We start from the raw sequence: 17,460 nt of genomic DNA, 5'->3' as shown, positions 1-17,460 counted from the left end.
GGACAGAAAATAAACTCTTTAAGATCGAAGACAATTAAAAGAAATACAATGTGCAGGAAGATTGAAACAACCTAGATTATGATGACACATATCAACACAGAAAAACTATACTGACCAAGGCATTTACCCTTTGGTCACTCAGTTTCCTCTTGTTTTTTTTTTTTTTTTTTTTTTTTTTTTTTTTTTTAACATTACTGGGGATCAAACCCAGGACCTTATGCTTGCAAGGCAAGCACTGTACCAACTGAGCTACCTCCCCATCCCTGGTTTCCTCTTCTTTAAAATAGAGGGATTAATGAGACTCGCCTCATAGGATTGCTATCAGCACCACACTCTAACCAGCTGAACTAACTGGCCTCAGCCTAGGATGGTTAATGCCTGTAGAACACTGTGGATGCTGCCTGCCTGCCACATAGAAAGCTCCGTAAGTGCTAACTCCATTATCACTACTGTCATTATGTGGACACAGCCATTTCAATGCTAAACCCAGAATAAGCTCCACCACTGCTTATGTTGCTAATTTTACTAGCTCTAAATTCACCCTAACTATAACATAATAATGAAAGCGAGAGGGATTTACAGTTTTCCTTTTAGCTAGTTCAAGCCATTGTTGAGCCAGAATGGAAGTATAGATAAATAGAAAATTAGCCTTTAAACATGGTTGATTTCTAGTGGAAGTGTAAATTGGCACACACCTTCTAAAGACTGTTAACAACCTTAAAACACAAGTACCCTATTCCCCAGCAATTCCTCAACTGTGAAATTTATCTTATGGGAACAATCAGGGATGTGTGAAAAGACATATGTGTTAAATCTTCATCAAACTTATTTATAATACTGAAAAAATTGGAAGAGACTTAATGTTCAACAATAAGCTACTATGATATTATGCTGCACAGACATTTAAACATTGCATTATAGAAGACTATATATTGACATGGACCAATGCTCACTATAAATACATAGCACAGGGAAAACAATAGGTTACAAAACAGTATATCATAAAAATACTATGAATGTAGCAGTGGGGTCAAGATATATCAATGCAAGCATTTTTTAAAATGAAGCTTGCTACATTCTCAAAATGTCTTTGAACTTTCCAGTTTACCCAGAGCCTACATCTTATTTTTGGTCCTATTCTTACTTAAACCATAGTGGAGTCCAGTGATTTTTTGTAATCCAATCTAGTTATTAAAGTCTTCTGCTCTCTCTGTTGAATAGTCTGTCAAAATGCAGTATTATTAGCTGTCACTGTTCATAGTTCCAAGCTTTCCTCCTCTGATCTGACACTGTCTACTCCACCTTCACTAACTCCCACCACAGCAGGGAGGAGAGGGGAACCTTTTTTGTGTCTGAGAGCATGAGTACAAGGGAGGTGACCAAGACCTGATCTAATGCCACTTTATTCCCATGGCTCCTACTGCTGCAGCTCAGTGCAGCTGTATGCAAGGTACCCAAAGCCGAGGCTTCACAAGAGCCCCACCTCACAGAGCACTCCTTTCCCTTAGAGAGGAAGCTATGTGTCCCTCTGGTCCCCCCGGCCAGGCTTCTGTATACCACCTACTTCTCCACTACTCTCTGCTCCCAGCGGACATTGGGCTTCTCACCAGTGTCCTCCGGGTCATGGAGAACTGAAGAAGGAATTCTACTTCCTCCTGCCTTCTGGGCATACTGCAGGATCTCTTCAAGCTCCACCGACATAAATGATTCTATTGAGCCTTCCGAAATCACTTGTGGAGCAGGAACCCTCAATCTTAAAGAGACACAATATCAAACAGCTGTCTTGCTCCCTGGGGTGTGACGGGAGTGGTGGGGACGGGATGGTGAAAGGGCCATGGAGTAGAGGAAGACAATTCGTCATCCTTGAGTTATTGCAGACAGCCATCTCCAGAATCCCTGAGGACTCCTTCCATTAAAAAAAAAAAATCAGTTTAAGTGTATTTATGTAAGACAAAATCCACATTATAAATGTACACAGTTGATGAGCATTTCCTACACTGACATCATCATCACAAGACCCAGAACATTTTTATGTTCCAAAAATCCCTCTCTTGCCTCTCTGAAGTCACCTAACAGCTCCCTTGACTAGGCACCCCTGATCTGCTTTCTGTCCCTTGAGATACAGTGCGTATTTGCTAGCATTTCATTTAAGTGGCAAAACAGTAATACTGTCTTACATCTGGCTAAGCATAATGTCTTTGAGATACATCCCTGCTGTTAGTTACTACAGCTTCTTTTCTTTTGTTGTTAAGTACTATGCCACCATATTGATACATCACAATGTGCTCTTTCAAACATTTGTTGATGAATATTTGGGTTGTCTCTCTTTTTTTCTTTTTTTTTTTTTTTTTAAGGAGGAGCTGATTTTTTTTTAATTTTTATTTTTATAAAGGCTGCATTTTGATTCATTGTACACAAATGGGGTAAAACTTTTCATTTCTATGGTTGTACACAAAGTAGATTCACACCTTTCATGTAATCACACATATACATAGGGTAATACTGTCTGTCTCAGTCTACTATCTTTCCTTCCCCCACCTCCACCCATCCCATTTTCCCTTACACCATCCAAAATTAGGAGGAGCTGATTCTTGTGAAGAAAGTTACTATAAATGTCCATGTGCAAGTCTTTATGTGCATTATGCTCTAATCTCTCTTGGGTAACTACCTAGGAATAGAATGACTACATCATGATAGTATGCATATAACTATGAAACTACCAAGCTGTTTTCCAAAGTATTTGTGCCATTTTTCATTCCCCCTGAAGTGTAGAGAAATTCTAATCCCTCCATATTCTTGGCAACAGTGGTTTTCATCTGTCCATAATTTTAGTTCTCTAATGGGCTTATAGTATTCCCATTGTGGTTTTAACTTGCATTTTCCTGATGGTTAATGAGGTTGAACATATTTGCATGTGCTTATGGGCCATTTATGTCTTTACTCCTGAGGTATCTGTTAGAATCTGTTGTTTTTTTTTTAATTATTATTATCTTTTAGAATAGTTTTTATTTGCACAAAAATTGCAAAAATTGTGCAGAGTTCCTGTCTACCACACACCCAGTTTCCCATTTGTCACAACTAATAAGCCAATGTTGGCACATTATTATTAAGCACAATTCATACTGAGCTCTGATTTCCTTTTAACAAAAAAAAAAACTTACGTCATTTCCCTCATATTCTCCCATGATCCCATCCAAGATGTCACATCAAGTAGAGTCATTACATCTCCTTAGGCTCCTTCTGATGGTGTTGGATTCTAAGATTTCCCTGACTTTTGATGACCTTAACAGTTTTGAGGAGTACTGGTTAGGCCTCTTATAGAATGTATCTCAATCGGAGTTTGTCTGATACCTTTCCTATAACTAGACTGGAGTTGTGTTTTGTGGAGGAAGATCACAGAGGTAAATTGCCATTCTCATCACATCATATCAAGGGTACATGCTATCAACATGATTTATCACTATTGATGTTGACCTTGATTGAAGGGCTATAGTTGTTTATAAGGCTTCTCCACTCTAAAATTTCTTTTTTCTTTTCCATACCATACTCTTTGGAAGGAAGTCATTATACACAGCTACACTTAAAGTCTATGAAGTAATACTTCCTTAAGGCAGAGTACCTGAACAAATTGTTTTTAATGCTTCTGTGTGGTGATTTGTCTATTTGCCCACTATTTATTCAATCTTTTCTTGATATCATTATGAACTTTATGTACTCAGTATTTATTTAATACTTCATTATTGGTTATATTGGTTATAAACCAATTTTTTATACTTACATATTTGTTATAAACTAATACTTCATTACCTATTTGTTGATCAAATTATTCCTGCTTTGGACTTCAGAAGTTCTTTTTAGTTAGCTCCTGTATCCTCCTGGTATATCTTCACCATGTTTTTTGAGTACTTCCTTACATTCTGGAACTATGAGATGAGCCAGGCTCATCTAGAATATTCCTTGCATCATCTCTAGAACCAGCTGTTTCCTCTTAGGAATCCTGGTTCCTTTCACTGGAGAATGTTATGAGAAACCAAGATATGGGTTCTGGGTGTACTTAGTGTCTCTGGAGTGTCTGCAGTCTATTTTTAAAATAAGGTGACTTGTTATGGTTGAATTATAAAGAGGTGTTTTTGATTTTCAATTTTTAATTCTCAATACAGGTTCTCTATCTGATACACAAATAGAATTGGTTTTGGTTATTTGGGTGAGGCTAATCAAGAATCATAGAAGCCTTTTAAAAGTAGTCTTTACATTGGCTCCTGGTACCCAGACTATTATTTTGATGTACATTTTACCTTGAGGTTCCCCAGTCCTAAAGAAGAGGGAAAGTGCCCCTAGCATTCGCTGTTTCTCCACAGACGAGCAACAGTGTGGGAAGAATGGCTGAATGGCTTGTGAGGTGCTTGGAGAAATGCTGAATTCAAAAGCGAGTCCACAAAGGGCACAAGCATGAAGTTCAGACTCCAATAAAATCTGAAACAAACAGAGCATGATTATTTTATATGACATTGAAAGAACCCAATGTCAAATATGGCTTCAGTGTTTACACTAAAAGCAGGGAAGAGGCCCTTGTTTGGTGATAGGCGTGTAGCCACCACAGTCCAGAGCAGGAGGGATGTCGATATTAAAGCCCTGCAGTTTTAAGTCCTTTCTGATGATTGAAATTTTTAGTGGCATTTTTTCAAAATACAGCAGTAAGCCAAAATATTCATTTCCACACCAGCTGAGTATCTAAGATATGTAGGCAAAGAATTATGGGAGAAAAAAGATGAAAATGTAATTCTTTTTTCTCTATAAACTTATGGTTTGTATGGTACAATGATTTCTGAATTTTTAATTGTATACTCATATTAATGAATCTTTTTGTGCTGACATATCCAATATATATACTGAATATTTATAAACTATGCAAACATGCTTTATATTTCACATAAACATATAGGAATGTAAAAATTTTAATAGGATGAGATAAGGACGAATATAAATAACAGTTCTAATATTTTCTCTCTACAATCCATAGGATCATCCTGTTCACTGGCTGGGCTATTTGCACCCTTTCAAGGGCTTTTGCTCTATTAGCAGAAAAGAAAAGGTGTGTGTGTGTGTGTGACACAGAGAGAGAGAGAATAAAAAGTGTTTAAAAATGGAGACTGGAGAAACTACATCTAAATAAAAATGAAATCAGTTTATTTGGGTTTCTTTTTTTTTTTCCCCAAGAATAGTCAACTTAAGACTCCAAATCTTAGGAAACTCGTAAGACCTGAATTCTTCCAAGGTCATTTATGTCATTAATCAACTTTGTGTGTCTGCATCTTATTTTAAGGTGAGCCAAGAATCTCCATGTTCCCGGGTGGTTCACATTGTACTGTCTCATTTTGAGAATCACTGAACTAATGTGTGTTAGAGCATTGCTATGGCCTGGATTTTGGGGTTTCCCCAAAATTTAAACCTAATACCTAGTGCAATAGTATCAAGAGGGAGGTTTTGGGGGTGATTGGATCGTGAGATCTCTGTCCTCATGAATGGGATTCATACCCTTCTAAGATAGCCTGAAAGAGCTCCATTACCCTTCCCACTTTGTGAGGACACAGGTAGAAGGCAGTATCTGTGAAGGAGAGAGCAGGCCATCACCAGATACCAAATCTGTCAGCAACTTGCTCTTGGCCTTCCTAGCCTCCAAAGCTGTAAGCAATAAATTTCTGCTGTTTGTGAATTACCCAATCTAAGATACTTTGTTACAGTAGCCCAATGGACTAAGACAAACACCGTGGGAGATTCTGATGCAATTGACCTGGGGTGGGCTCTAGGCACTTGTGTTTATTTAAAAGCTCCCTAGGAGATTCAGGCCTGCAGTCAGAGTTGTGATCATTCTTCTAAATTTGCAGCTTTCCCTGTGAAGGTAACAGACCTCAGTCAATACTAGACTGGTTGTAGCTATAATCTCCCAAATCATCAAGCTAATTGCAGAGCTAGGTCTTCCCTGAATATAAATTCCATCTGTGCATTCATAAAGAACTTTGAAAGGGTCCTGTGGTCTAACATTCAGACAATAATGCACCAGGGAAGATGCCCTTGTCTCCATCTTTCAACTCCTGTGTCTCCGGCTATTAACCAATGATAACTACAACAACAACATGAAACAGGGCACAACCTAATTCTGGAAAGTAAATTCAATTATAATGAAAATCAGAATGAATTAGAATCAGTTAACTAGTAATATCAATTGACTATAATTATTTTGCAAGTTCACCTTTAAGAAAAACTATCAAGTGAGATGACAACAAATTGATTTAGGACTTACCTTTTAAAAAAACTGATCATGGGGTCAATATACCTTCAACAAAAGTCCTCCATAGTATAAACAATAAGAATTACTATTTATACTATGTCTCTCTTCTGAGGCAATCTACTGTGTTATCAAAGAAAATGCTTTTTTTTTTCAACTTCTTGTTCACTAAGGCGGACAAACCATTGAACCAGACATGTTTCAAATTCTGACTTTTCCAGATTTTAGAAAGTAATATAATGCATAAATAGTACATTATGTAACCTCCCCCCAACCACAGTCTGGAGCAGATCCCACAAACTCATTAATATCTCTAAGTGAATATTTGAATATAGATGATATGCAGAAAAGCTATAAATAATCTCATGTCAAGCCAGGTAGGTTTTGCCACCAAATGAGTTTGGCACAAAATGTGATTTTTTAAAAAAGGAAACTTGTTTTGCAGAGATTTGGGGAGTGTAAAATTGTAGGTAACGGATGATCAGATGGAGGTATGCCTAAAATGATTTTCAATAAGATGATTAAAACTAAAGGGAACTAGCCTGGTGGCACACACCTGTAATCTCAGCAACTTGGGAGGCTGAGGCAGGAGGATTGTAAGTTTCAGGCCTCAGCAATTTAGTGAGGTCCTAAGCAACTTCGTGAGACTGGGTCTCAAAATAAAAAATAAAAAGGACTGAGGATGTGGCTTGTTCCACTACCAAAAAAACCAACAATAAATAAAAACAAAAAAAAAGTTCTCAGGGAAGATTTGGGTCATCTATCTATTAATCAAAACACCTTTATTTCCTTGAAAGATATTGATTTGAGGCAGTTCCTTCATTAATATTTGTGGGAGCTCATGAAAAAAATGGGAATGGAAATCTATTAGCATCTGTTAACAATCTGTTTAATAACTGATCTCTCTGCCTACCTTTATAAGTATACCTTTATACTGAAAGAATTCTTAAATATGTCTGTATTTGATTATTTTTATATATGACGATATCTTTGATGGGTAATAAAACAAAGATATATATAATTCATCATTCATTACTTATTGCTTCTTAAACTTGAATAACCCTAAATATAGAAAAAATACAAATGATTTGTTATAATCAAGTTGACGCATAGTTGATAGTAAATGGCTAATGGGTTAAAATTTTGAATATATATTCATGAAAAGGTAAATATTGAATGTAACATACTGGCACAGCAAAATTTTTTCATGTTTTCCAAAAAATATATATTCTTCTAACATGTAGAAAATTATCTACTAAAGTTATAAAGCAGAATAATACAACAAATTTTAAATAAAAATATATATGAAACAAAAGTGCATTATTTGATTTTAAAAATGTAATCGCCATATTAATAATAAAATATTCCACAACTCTAACATCTGAGGTCCATCTAGTTGCCAATGGAAAGCATCAGCATTGTGATTCCTGCATGCGATGTCTAGACCCACATGTATACATTTATGCATGTATACACCTTTGTATGTTTTCAGAACCACTTATCATTGCACAGTGTTTCTTAGCCACCATATGCAAACGCCATGAATGCCACATGATACACAAGCCCTTCTGGCCCATAAATTAGAACACAGAGGGAAAGAAGCAGGAAAAAAGACACTCCATTATAATGGCAGAGGATTCTTTTTTGTACACACATCTATTGTATTTTTGTTATCTAGGACAAAAGATTTGGTGAGTTAATTAATTTTCACTTTCTCCTACTAAAGGGTTTCTAAGGCTCAGATCCTTCCATTCTCCAAGGTCCTATCCCTAGTATTCAGATAGAGCCTTTGTTTACAAGACCTGGAAAGAAGTATTTCTCTGGGATTTGAATAGTGCTCAAAGGAAAAGCGGTTTCAGTGACCAATAGCCCTGTGACAACACTGAGTATAAGATCCTGCCTATCAGAGGCACCAGTGCATCCTCTAAGAACTATGTAGGTTTTTGGTATACAGAGCTTTCTAAAGCAAAGGTATAACAATGGTAAAAGTGAAAGTATTAAAGTATGTAGGCCAGATTGGCAAATACCTGCCTGTTTTGTTAAAAAATAAATATATATATTATATATATTATATATATTATATATATATTTATATATCTAAGAAGGAAGCATCTGAGCCAACCATTCGTTCAAATAACTTTTTCCCCTGCATGCTTGCTATGACCAAAGGACCTGACCAGCACAATTGTAGGGGAGGAAAAGTCTATTAAAGGGCTCACAGTTTCAGAGGTCTGAGTTCATAGAATGCTGGCTCCATTCCTTGGGAATAGAGGTGAGGTTGAACATCATGGCGGAAGAGCATGGCAGAGGGAAGCTGAGAAAGAGAGTCTCCACTCTCCAGATACAAAACATATACTCCAAGGCCATGCCCCATTTCCAATCTGCTCTAGTCACATCCTAAAAATTCAATTAATCCCATCAGGGATTAATTCACTGATTGGGTTAAAACTCTTACAACCCAATTATTTCTCCTCTGAACCTTCCTGCATTGTCTCAATGAACTTTTGAGGGACACCTCACATCCAAACCAAAACATACCCCAAAGCCACACCCCCCCAATGCCCCACCTCCTCCAGCCACACCCCATTTGCTTTCAGTTACCACTCAATTAATCCCATCAGGTAATTAATTCACATATTGGGTTAAGGCTCTTGTAACCCAATCTTTTTTTTTTTTTTTTTTTAAGTCAAGAGTTGATGGTGACGTGGACCAGGATGGTTATAGCTATGAGACAAGGTCAAGTTCTGAATTTTTTGTGAAGGTAGAAAGAATGGAGCAAGAGCAGATTTGGAGGTGGGTGGTGGAAATCATGACTTTAGAGGGAAACTGTTAAGATTGACATGTCCATTACACATACAGAACAGATGTTGAGTTGGTGGTTGGATGTTCAGGGCGGGAGTAGGGAAGAGAATATGTTTGTTTTACAGTTTTATTGAGGTACAATTGATAGGTGATAAATGCACATACTTAAAAGTTATACAGGGTACAACCTGATAAGTTTTGATGTTTATTTATATCCGTGAAATCATCACCCCCATAAGTTTCATTGTGCTTCTGAGCAATCCCTCTTTCCGTAGTCCCACCTCCCTGCCCCTTCTGTATCCCCCAATCACTGATCTGCTTTCTGCTTTATTTTTGGGGGGGGGGGGGTGGATACCAGGGATTGAACTCAGGGCACTCAACCACTGAGCCACATCCCCAGGCCTATTCTGTGTTTTATTTAGAGACAGGGTCTCATTGAGTTGCTTAACACCTCACTTTTGCTGAAGTTGGCTTTGAACTCTGGATCCTCCTGTCCCTAGCCAAGCCACTGGAATTATAGGCATGTGTCACCATGCCTGGCCCACTGATCTGCTTTCTATCACTGTAAATTACTGTGTGTTTTCTAGAACTTCATACAAATGGATCCTTTCAGTGTGCACTCTTTTTGGTTTGACTTCTTTTAATTTGACCATAATTATTTTGACATTTATGCATGTCATTGCCTACATTAGTATCCTCCCTCCTTTTTGGAGAATATTCCATTGTATAGATATGTCACAATTTCTTTATTCTTTCATTTTTTTTATGGATAGTTTGGTGTTTCTAATTTGGGGCTACTAAAATAAAGTTTTGAACTTTTGTGTCTTTGGACAGAAGTCTTTAGATGGGCACAGGTTCTCAAGTCTCTTGGGTAAACATCTCAGATAGAATGGCTGGTCAGATGGTAAAAGTGTTTTTAGCTTTTTAAGAAACTGCTAAACTGTTTTCCAAAGTGGTTGTACCATTTTATATTTTGACAAGTAGTGGGAATCTTCACCTAATACTTGGTAAAACTAGTCTTTTAAAATTTTGTGAACTGTAATAAGTGCATGTCAGTAGCTTGTAGTTTTAATGTTCATTTCCCTAAGGACTGATGATGTTGAGTGTCTTTTCATGTGCTGGTTTACCATTCATATAACTAAGTATTTCATACCTTTAGATGCTATTGAAGATGGTATTATTTTTTATTTCAATTTCAAATAGTTTATTGCTAGAATATAGTAATACAATTGATTTTTGTATATTGATTTTATGTCCTGTAGTGTTACTAAACTCACTTGTTCTGGTAGATTTTTTTTTTTTTTCTGGTAGATTTTTCTGTAGGATTCATTGGATTTTCTATACGTATAATCATGTAACTTACTAATAAGCACTGTTTAATTTCTTCAATTCTGATATGGATATCTTTTATTTATTTTTCTTGTCTTATTACACTGTCTAGACTCTTTCAGTACACTATTGAATACAAATGGTAAAAGTGAACATACTGGCCTCTTCTTTTGATTTTAGGAGGAAAGAATTTATCTATTATCATTAAAGGGAATGTTAAAGTTTTTTTTTTTTTTTAATTTCTTTCTTTCTTTTTAAGGTGTCTGTCAGACTGGAAGCTCCCCTCTATTTTTAGTTTGATGACAGTTTTTTTTAAAACAGAAATGGATGTTGATTTCATCAAAACCTTTATACATGTATTGAAATGATGATATGCTTTTTTCTTTTTTCTTTTTTGTCTGTCAATGTGGTGGATTACACTGATTAACTTTTGAATGTTATAACAACCTTATATTCCTGGGATATATCCCACATGATCATGATATATTATCTTGTTTTATATATAGTTTGATTCTATTTGTTAAAATTTTAAGAATTTTTGTGTCTGTGTTCATGAGGGATATTTATCTGCAGCTTTTTGTTTGTTTGTTTGTTTGTTATGCCTTTGTCCGCTTTTGGTATCAGAATAATGTACATCTACTAGAATAAGTTGAAAAGGATTCCTTCCTCTTCAATTTTTCCAGAAGAGTTTGCATAAATCAGTTTTATCTTCTTTACTTGTTTGGTAGAATTCCCAAGTGATGCTTTCTGAGCCTGGAGGTGTGTAGTTTTTTTGTGTTGTTTGTTTTTGGAGGTTTTTCAAATATAAAATCAGTTTTTAAATAGTTATAAGGCTATCCAGGTTGTCCATCTCTTTGGGAATTTGAGTCCTTCAAGAAATGTATCTGTTTCATCCAAGTTACAAGTTCATTGACTTAAGTTTTTCTTTTTTCTTTTTGGCTTTTAAAATATTTTTTAGATGTTGCTAGACCTTTGTTGATAGACCTTTTAATACCTTAGAACCTATAGGAATGTCTCCTCTCTTGTTCCTGTTAGCAATTTGCTCTCCTTTTTCCTGATCACCTGTGCTAGAAGTTTATTTACTAATTGCAAAGAATCAGTTGCAAAGAATCGTCTTCACTGATATTCTTCCCTGTCTTTAAAATATTCCATTGGTTTCCACTTTGATGTTTATTACTTCTTATTTACTTTGGTTTTTGTTTGCCCTTCCTTTTCTAATTCCTATTAATTATTTTTTTAATTGTGGTAAATATGCATAAAGTTTACCATTTAAACCATTTTAAGTGTATAGTTTTTATGACATTAACTACGTTCACACGGCCGTGCAGCTTCTACCCTTATCTATTCCCCTTTTCAAATTTTTTAAGGTAGAAGCTTGAGTTCATTGATATAAGGCTGACTGGCTGTTTGTCCTTTCTTTCTGGCATTTTAATACTTTATTTTTGCATCTAAATACCACTTTGACTACATGCTATACATTTAAATATGTTTGGTTTCTTTTTTGTTTCTGTTTCTTTTCTTTTTATTTGTCTATTTTCTTTTTCTTATCATTCTTTTTTTATTGTAAACAAATGGGATACATGTTGTTTCTCTGTTTGTACATGGAGTCAAGGCATACCATTTGTGTAATCATAAATTTACATAGGGTAATGTTGTTTGATTCATTCTGTTATTTTTCCCTTCCCCTCCACCCCTCCCACCCCTCTTTTCCCTCTATACAGTCCTTCCTTCCTCCATTCTTACCACCCTCCTTATCCATAACCCTAAACCTAACCCTAATGCTAACACCTCCCACCCCCCATTATATGTCCTCATCCGCTTATCAGCGAGATCATTCGTCCTTTAGTTTTTTGACATTGCCTTATCTCACTTAGCATGATATCCTCCAATTTTATCCATTTGCCTGCAAATGCCATAATTTTATCATTCTTCATGGCGGAGTAATATTCCGTTGTATATATATGCCACAGTTTCTTTATCCATTCATCAACTGAAGGGCATCTAGGTTGGTTCCACAATCTGGCTATGGTGAATTGAGCAGCTATGAACATTGATGTGGCTGTATCTCTGTAGTATGCTGATTTTAAGTCCTTTGGGTATAGGCCAAGGAGTGGGATAGCTGGGTCAAATGGTGGTTCCATTCCAAGCTTTCTGAGGAATCTCCATACTGCTTTCCAGAGTGGCTGCACTAATTTGCAACCCCACCAAGCACTGTATGAGTGTACCTTTTTCCCCACATCCTCACCAACACCTATTGTTGTTTGTCTGAACCTTCTTGCATTGTTTCACACATGATCTTTTACAGGACACCTCACATTCAAACCATAACATTCTCCCAAAGTTTCTTGTGTTGGAAGCTTTGTACCTACTCTGATGATTCTAAGATTTTAAGATGTGCAGCGTGCTGGGGAATCATGGGAGGCCTTCCTAGTCCCCTAGGAAGGGACTGAGTAGTTCTCATGGGCCCCAGTAAGTTCTTTGGAGAGCATTGTTATAAAACAGTAAGAATGGCCACTCCCCAATCTGTCTGACTTCCTATTTTGCCATGTGATCTCTTCTTTTTTCATACCCATCTGCCACTGTGATGACATCCACCATGTGGTCCTCACCAAAGCTGAGTTGATAGCACCATGCTCTGGAACCCCCAAAACTATGATCTATATAAACCTCCTTTCTTTATACATTACCCACCCTTAGGTATCTTATTTTACCAATGGAGAACTGATTAACACATGTTTGATATTAATGATCAACAAATCATTGCTCATAGTCCGAATTCAGCTTACTGACCACTTTTGTAAATAAAGTTTTATTGGAACATGGTAATTTACCAAATTTTACATTGTCTGTGCCTGCTTTCACATGAAAATGGCAGAGTCGAGTAGCTGCAAAAGCTAAGATTTATTCTCTGACCGATCACGGCTCTATTTCATGACTGACTGACATCTTACACAGTAATGGAGGGTCATTTCTTTACTTACAGCCTCAGGTGAGATGGCCAGTCAGTGCCATCTCTACAAATGACTTCATTTGAGAAGAATTTTTTGTTTGTTTGTTAATTAGAGCACTATATTTATACATCGTATCTGGGTTTCTTTTGACATGATTATACATACGAGGAATTTGATTTCAAGCCTCATTTTCCCTTCCCTTTCCTCCTCTCCTCCTACCCCTTTTCTCCCTCCTCTACTGTACTGATCTTCCTTTCACACCTTTATGTATTTTTGATTGTTACTTTCTACATGTACATACAATACAGATTCACTTTGGTGCATTTGTATATGCATATAGCATGATTCTGTTAGATCCATTCCATATTTTTTTCCCTATCCCTTCCTTTCTCCCTCCCTCTCCTCCTTCTACTCCACTGATCTTCCTTACGTCTTTGTGATATCCGATCCCCTCCCCTACTGCCTTGTCTCCCTTATTTTGCTTTAGCTTCCACATAGGAGAGAAAACATTTGACCCTGCTTTTTCTGAGTCTGGATTATTTCACTTAGCATGATTTCATATGAGAAGTTTTAAAATACCCACTCTTAAAGTTAAATAACTTTTTTTTGTCTGATCTCCTTGATTTTAACCTTCTTTTTCTTATCTGGAACCAAAACTTAACAATTTTCACACAGGCTTAATTGCTAAACAGGCTCACAGCTTAGGAATACATATGCAGAAGCCTAAAATGTTGATCACGTATTGTTCAGAAATGTAGGAGCAATTCAAACTTATTCCTTAACCAAAGGCCCTTAAACCATTTAAAGAAGTGAGAAGCACCTAGCTACTTCATGGGGTTTGAACCATTATTGATTCTTTAGACACCCCCCACCACCACCACCCGAATTCCAATTTGATTGGAATTCCACCTGAATTCCAATTGATCTTTGGAAATGCTTTGGGCGTTCTATGACAAGGGCTTTCAAAATGAAATGCAAATTAGGTTTTCATGCAGTGCAACTGTTGAAAAGCCATGAAGTAATCAGGATATTTCTGTTCTTTCTACTTGACCTAGGAGACTTTTGTTTGCTTTATTTTCTTCTATGTACACGTTTCTCCACAAAAATGCATAGATTGCCGAGAATGGCTATGAGAGCTATAAAGTAAATGCCTGAGCCTCCAGGTAGCTATCCTAACTCAAGGACAATTTGATGACCAGAGAACTTGTTGCCCAAAGCAAGTCGGAAGTGTGTTTGTCTCTATGGACAGGTGGTGCTATCTAGTGGAAAGATGGTCATGACTGGTCTTGATTGCTGGTTCAGCCACTCACAGTTTTGGAAATTGAGCAAATTCAGTACTCTTTCTGAGCCTAATCTACAAAACAAGGATCGAGTGTGCCTTGCAGAGTTACTATGAGGATATAAAATAATAGACCTACAATGTATGGCATTTGATAAATGATAATGTTTCATTTCCAGGGCTCAGTATGGCAACACATTCTAGGAGCAGGAGTGCCAAGCCAGTGAAATGAGACAGATCACAGGCATCCTGGAATGATCAAGGCAGCCACCAACTCTGTGTCACTCCATTTCCTCTTCCTCTCTGCATAGAAAGTCAGGGCCTCATGACAGATCACAGACACTCCTGGGGAAAATTCAGACCCCAAGGCAGTGAGGACCCGAACCACAGAGAATTTTCAGGCTTGCAGCCCTGGCTGGGGCCTGGATCTAGTCAAAAAGACCATTTTCTCCAGCTCCACAGAAACAGACAATTTAGGTTTGGAACCAGAGCTTTACATGGTTTGTCTTCTGCTTCCCCAAGCAGCCAAAGGGCCTTTAGTCTACTCCCGAGGATGGGTCCACATCCTGTTCCTCTTTCTCTGGAAGATCAGTGTGCAACTCAAGGTCGCCAGAGGCCATGCTCCTCAAGAGGCCAGATCAGGGGATGAGGCACAGGAAGCAGAGAAGACAACCCCAGTACTGGCTCCCTAGCAAGGTTGGCACTCAGCAGGAGGGGGAGAAGACTGCCTGCACCTTGTGACTTGTAGGGAACAGAAGTGGGAAGGGGACTTGAAGAGAGGACATTGGTTTCCTAGGGCTGCCATAGCAAAGTCTCTAACTAGATGGCATAAACAGCAGGAACATATTATGTCCCAGTTCTAGAGGCTGGAAGTCCAAAATCAAGGTGTCAGCGGGTCATGCTCATCTGAAGCCTGCAGGGGTGACTATTCCTCGCCTCTTTGAGTGTCTGCCATTTGTACTGGTCCCTCCCTTCCCTGCCTCTGACATCACATGCCTCGCTCCCACGTGTCTCACGTCTGCTTCCCTCTGTGTGTCAGCCTCTGTGTCTCTTCTGAGGACATCAGTCATACTGGATCAGGGCACACTCTACTCTGGTCTGAACTCATCTTAATTTGATTACATTTATTTCCAAATAAGGTCATATTCTCATGTTCTGGGTGTTAGAATTTCAACATGTATTTTGGTAGGACACAATTGAAACCCTAGCAGGTAGTGAAAGATGGGATAGCAGTGGGCCCTGAGAGGACTTACTTTTCCATGTCCCCCCAACCACATACTCCTGACCCTGTAGGAATTCCCTGAGCTTCACAACTTTAACCTTTGGGGGTTTTTCCCAGTGTGGCAACCTGTACCACAATCCCCTGTGGGATCCTGGTCACAGTGTAGATTCCTGAAGGGGGGCATTGGGGGAAGATCTTGTTTGTTTGTTTGGTTTGTTTTGTTTGTTTGTTTGGTCAGTCTGGGAATCACGGCCCTCAGTAAAAACCCAGGAGGTTTATGCTATTACCAGCCACTTTCACCATGTGGTGAGTAGATTCCAGATCCTTTTGGAGTCCAGATATGGAAATGATTAAAGGAAAAAGAGGTTCACAGAACTTGGTATAGTAGAAAAAGAAAAAGGATTAAAAGAAAGAGACGGGAATCTTAAGGGGGAAAAAACTTCCCACTGTTTTGCGAGCACTTGGACCTGGACACCAGGCTTTATAACTAGAAGTCAAGAGAAAGATCTTTCAATTGGGTAACTTCAAATTGCACTACACCATTGCCACCATTCTACACCAATGACGAAGTTGGGGTCATTGGTCCTGTAGAATAGGATCTGAGTTCTCCCTTTCTCCAAGTCTCAAGCGGGTTCCCACGGTCAGAACATCATTCCCTGAAAAGGCCTTATATCTTGCTGATCTGAGATGTGAAAGTGGTTAAGAATGAGCAATGGGGTCTGCTCCTCTGCTTTGTTCCAATTGGTAATACACAGAGTAAGCAATAGATACACGGGCCGTCTCACTAGGAATGGGCTTCAGCCCCACTGCAGCAGAGCGGTTGCTGCTGCTTAGCTTCTCTGCACTCTGGGCTCTACAAATTTTACGGCAAAGAACTGGTGACAAGCAGCCATGGGGGAAAGGGTGATCTATCCAGCCTGGATAACCTCTCCTTTGTGACAGCTAAAGACACTGTTCCCAGGGACTCCATGAAAACAACAAAAGGGAAAACTGAGAGTAATTAGGTACAATGAAATGAATTAGCCATAGTTCACTAAATGCACAAGTTGTAAATAATACAGGTTTAGATCCTTGGTGTCCTTCCCAAGCATCCTGCTGGAAAGACCTTGACCTTCCAATTACTTGAAGGAGATCCTGGGTCCCTCTTCTTCAGCTTCTTTTCAAAATTATTAAGATTTTAGATTCTTAGAAGGCTGATGTCTTTTGATAAAGAAATACACAGATATGTATTCAAGAAATGAGTGGTTGGTCGGGTGCAGTGGCTCACACCTGTAATTCCAGTAGTTCAAGAGGCTGAGGCAGGAGGATAGAGCATTCAAAGTCAGCCTCAGCAAAAGTGAGGCACTAAGCAAACAAAATGAAAGAGAGAGAGAGAGAGAGAGAGAGAGAGAGAGAGAGAGAGAAAGGAGGGAGGGAGGGAGGGAGGGAGGGAGGGAGGGAAGAAGCAAGGAAGGAATGGAGGAAGGAAGAAAGAGAAAGGAAGGAATGAAGGAAGGAAGAAAGAGAAAGGAAGGAAGGAAGGAAGGAAGGAAGGAAGGAAGGAAGGAAGGAAGGAAGGAAGGAAGGAAGGAAGGAAGGAAGGAAAGAGAAA

Source organism: Sciurus vulgaris (assembly GCF_902686455.1).
Source record: "Sciurus vulgaris genome assembly, chromosome: 10".
In the NCBI taxonomy this organism is placed as follows: domain Eukaryota; kingdom Metazoa; phylum Chordata; class Mammalia; order Rodentia; family Sciuridae; genus Sciurus; species Sciurus vulgaris.
This window is presented reverse-complemented; position numbering follows the sequence as displayed.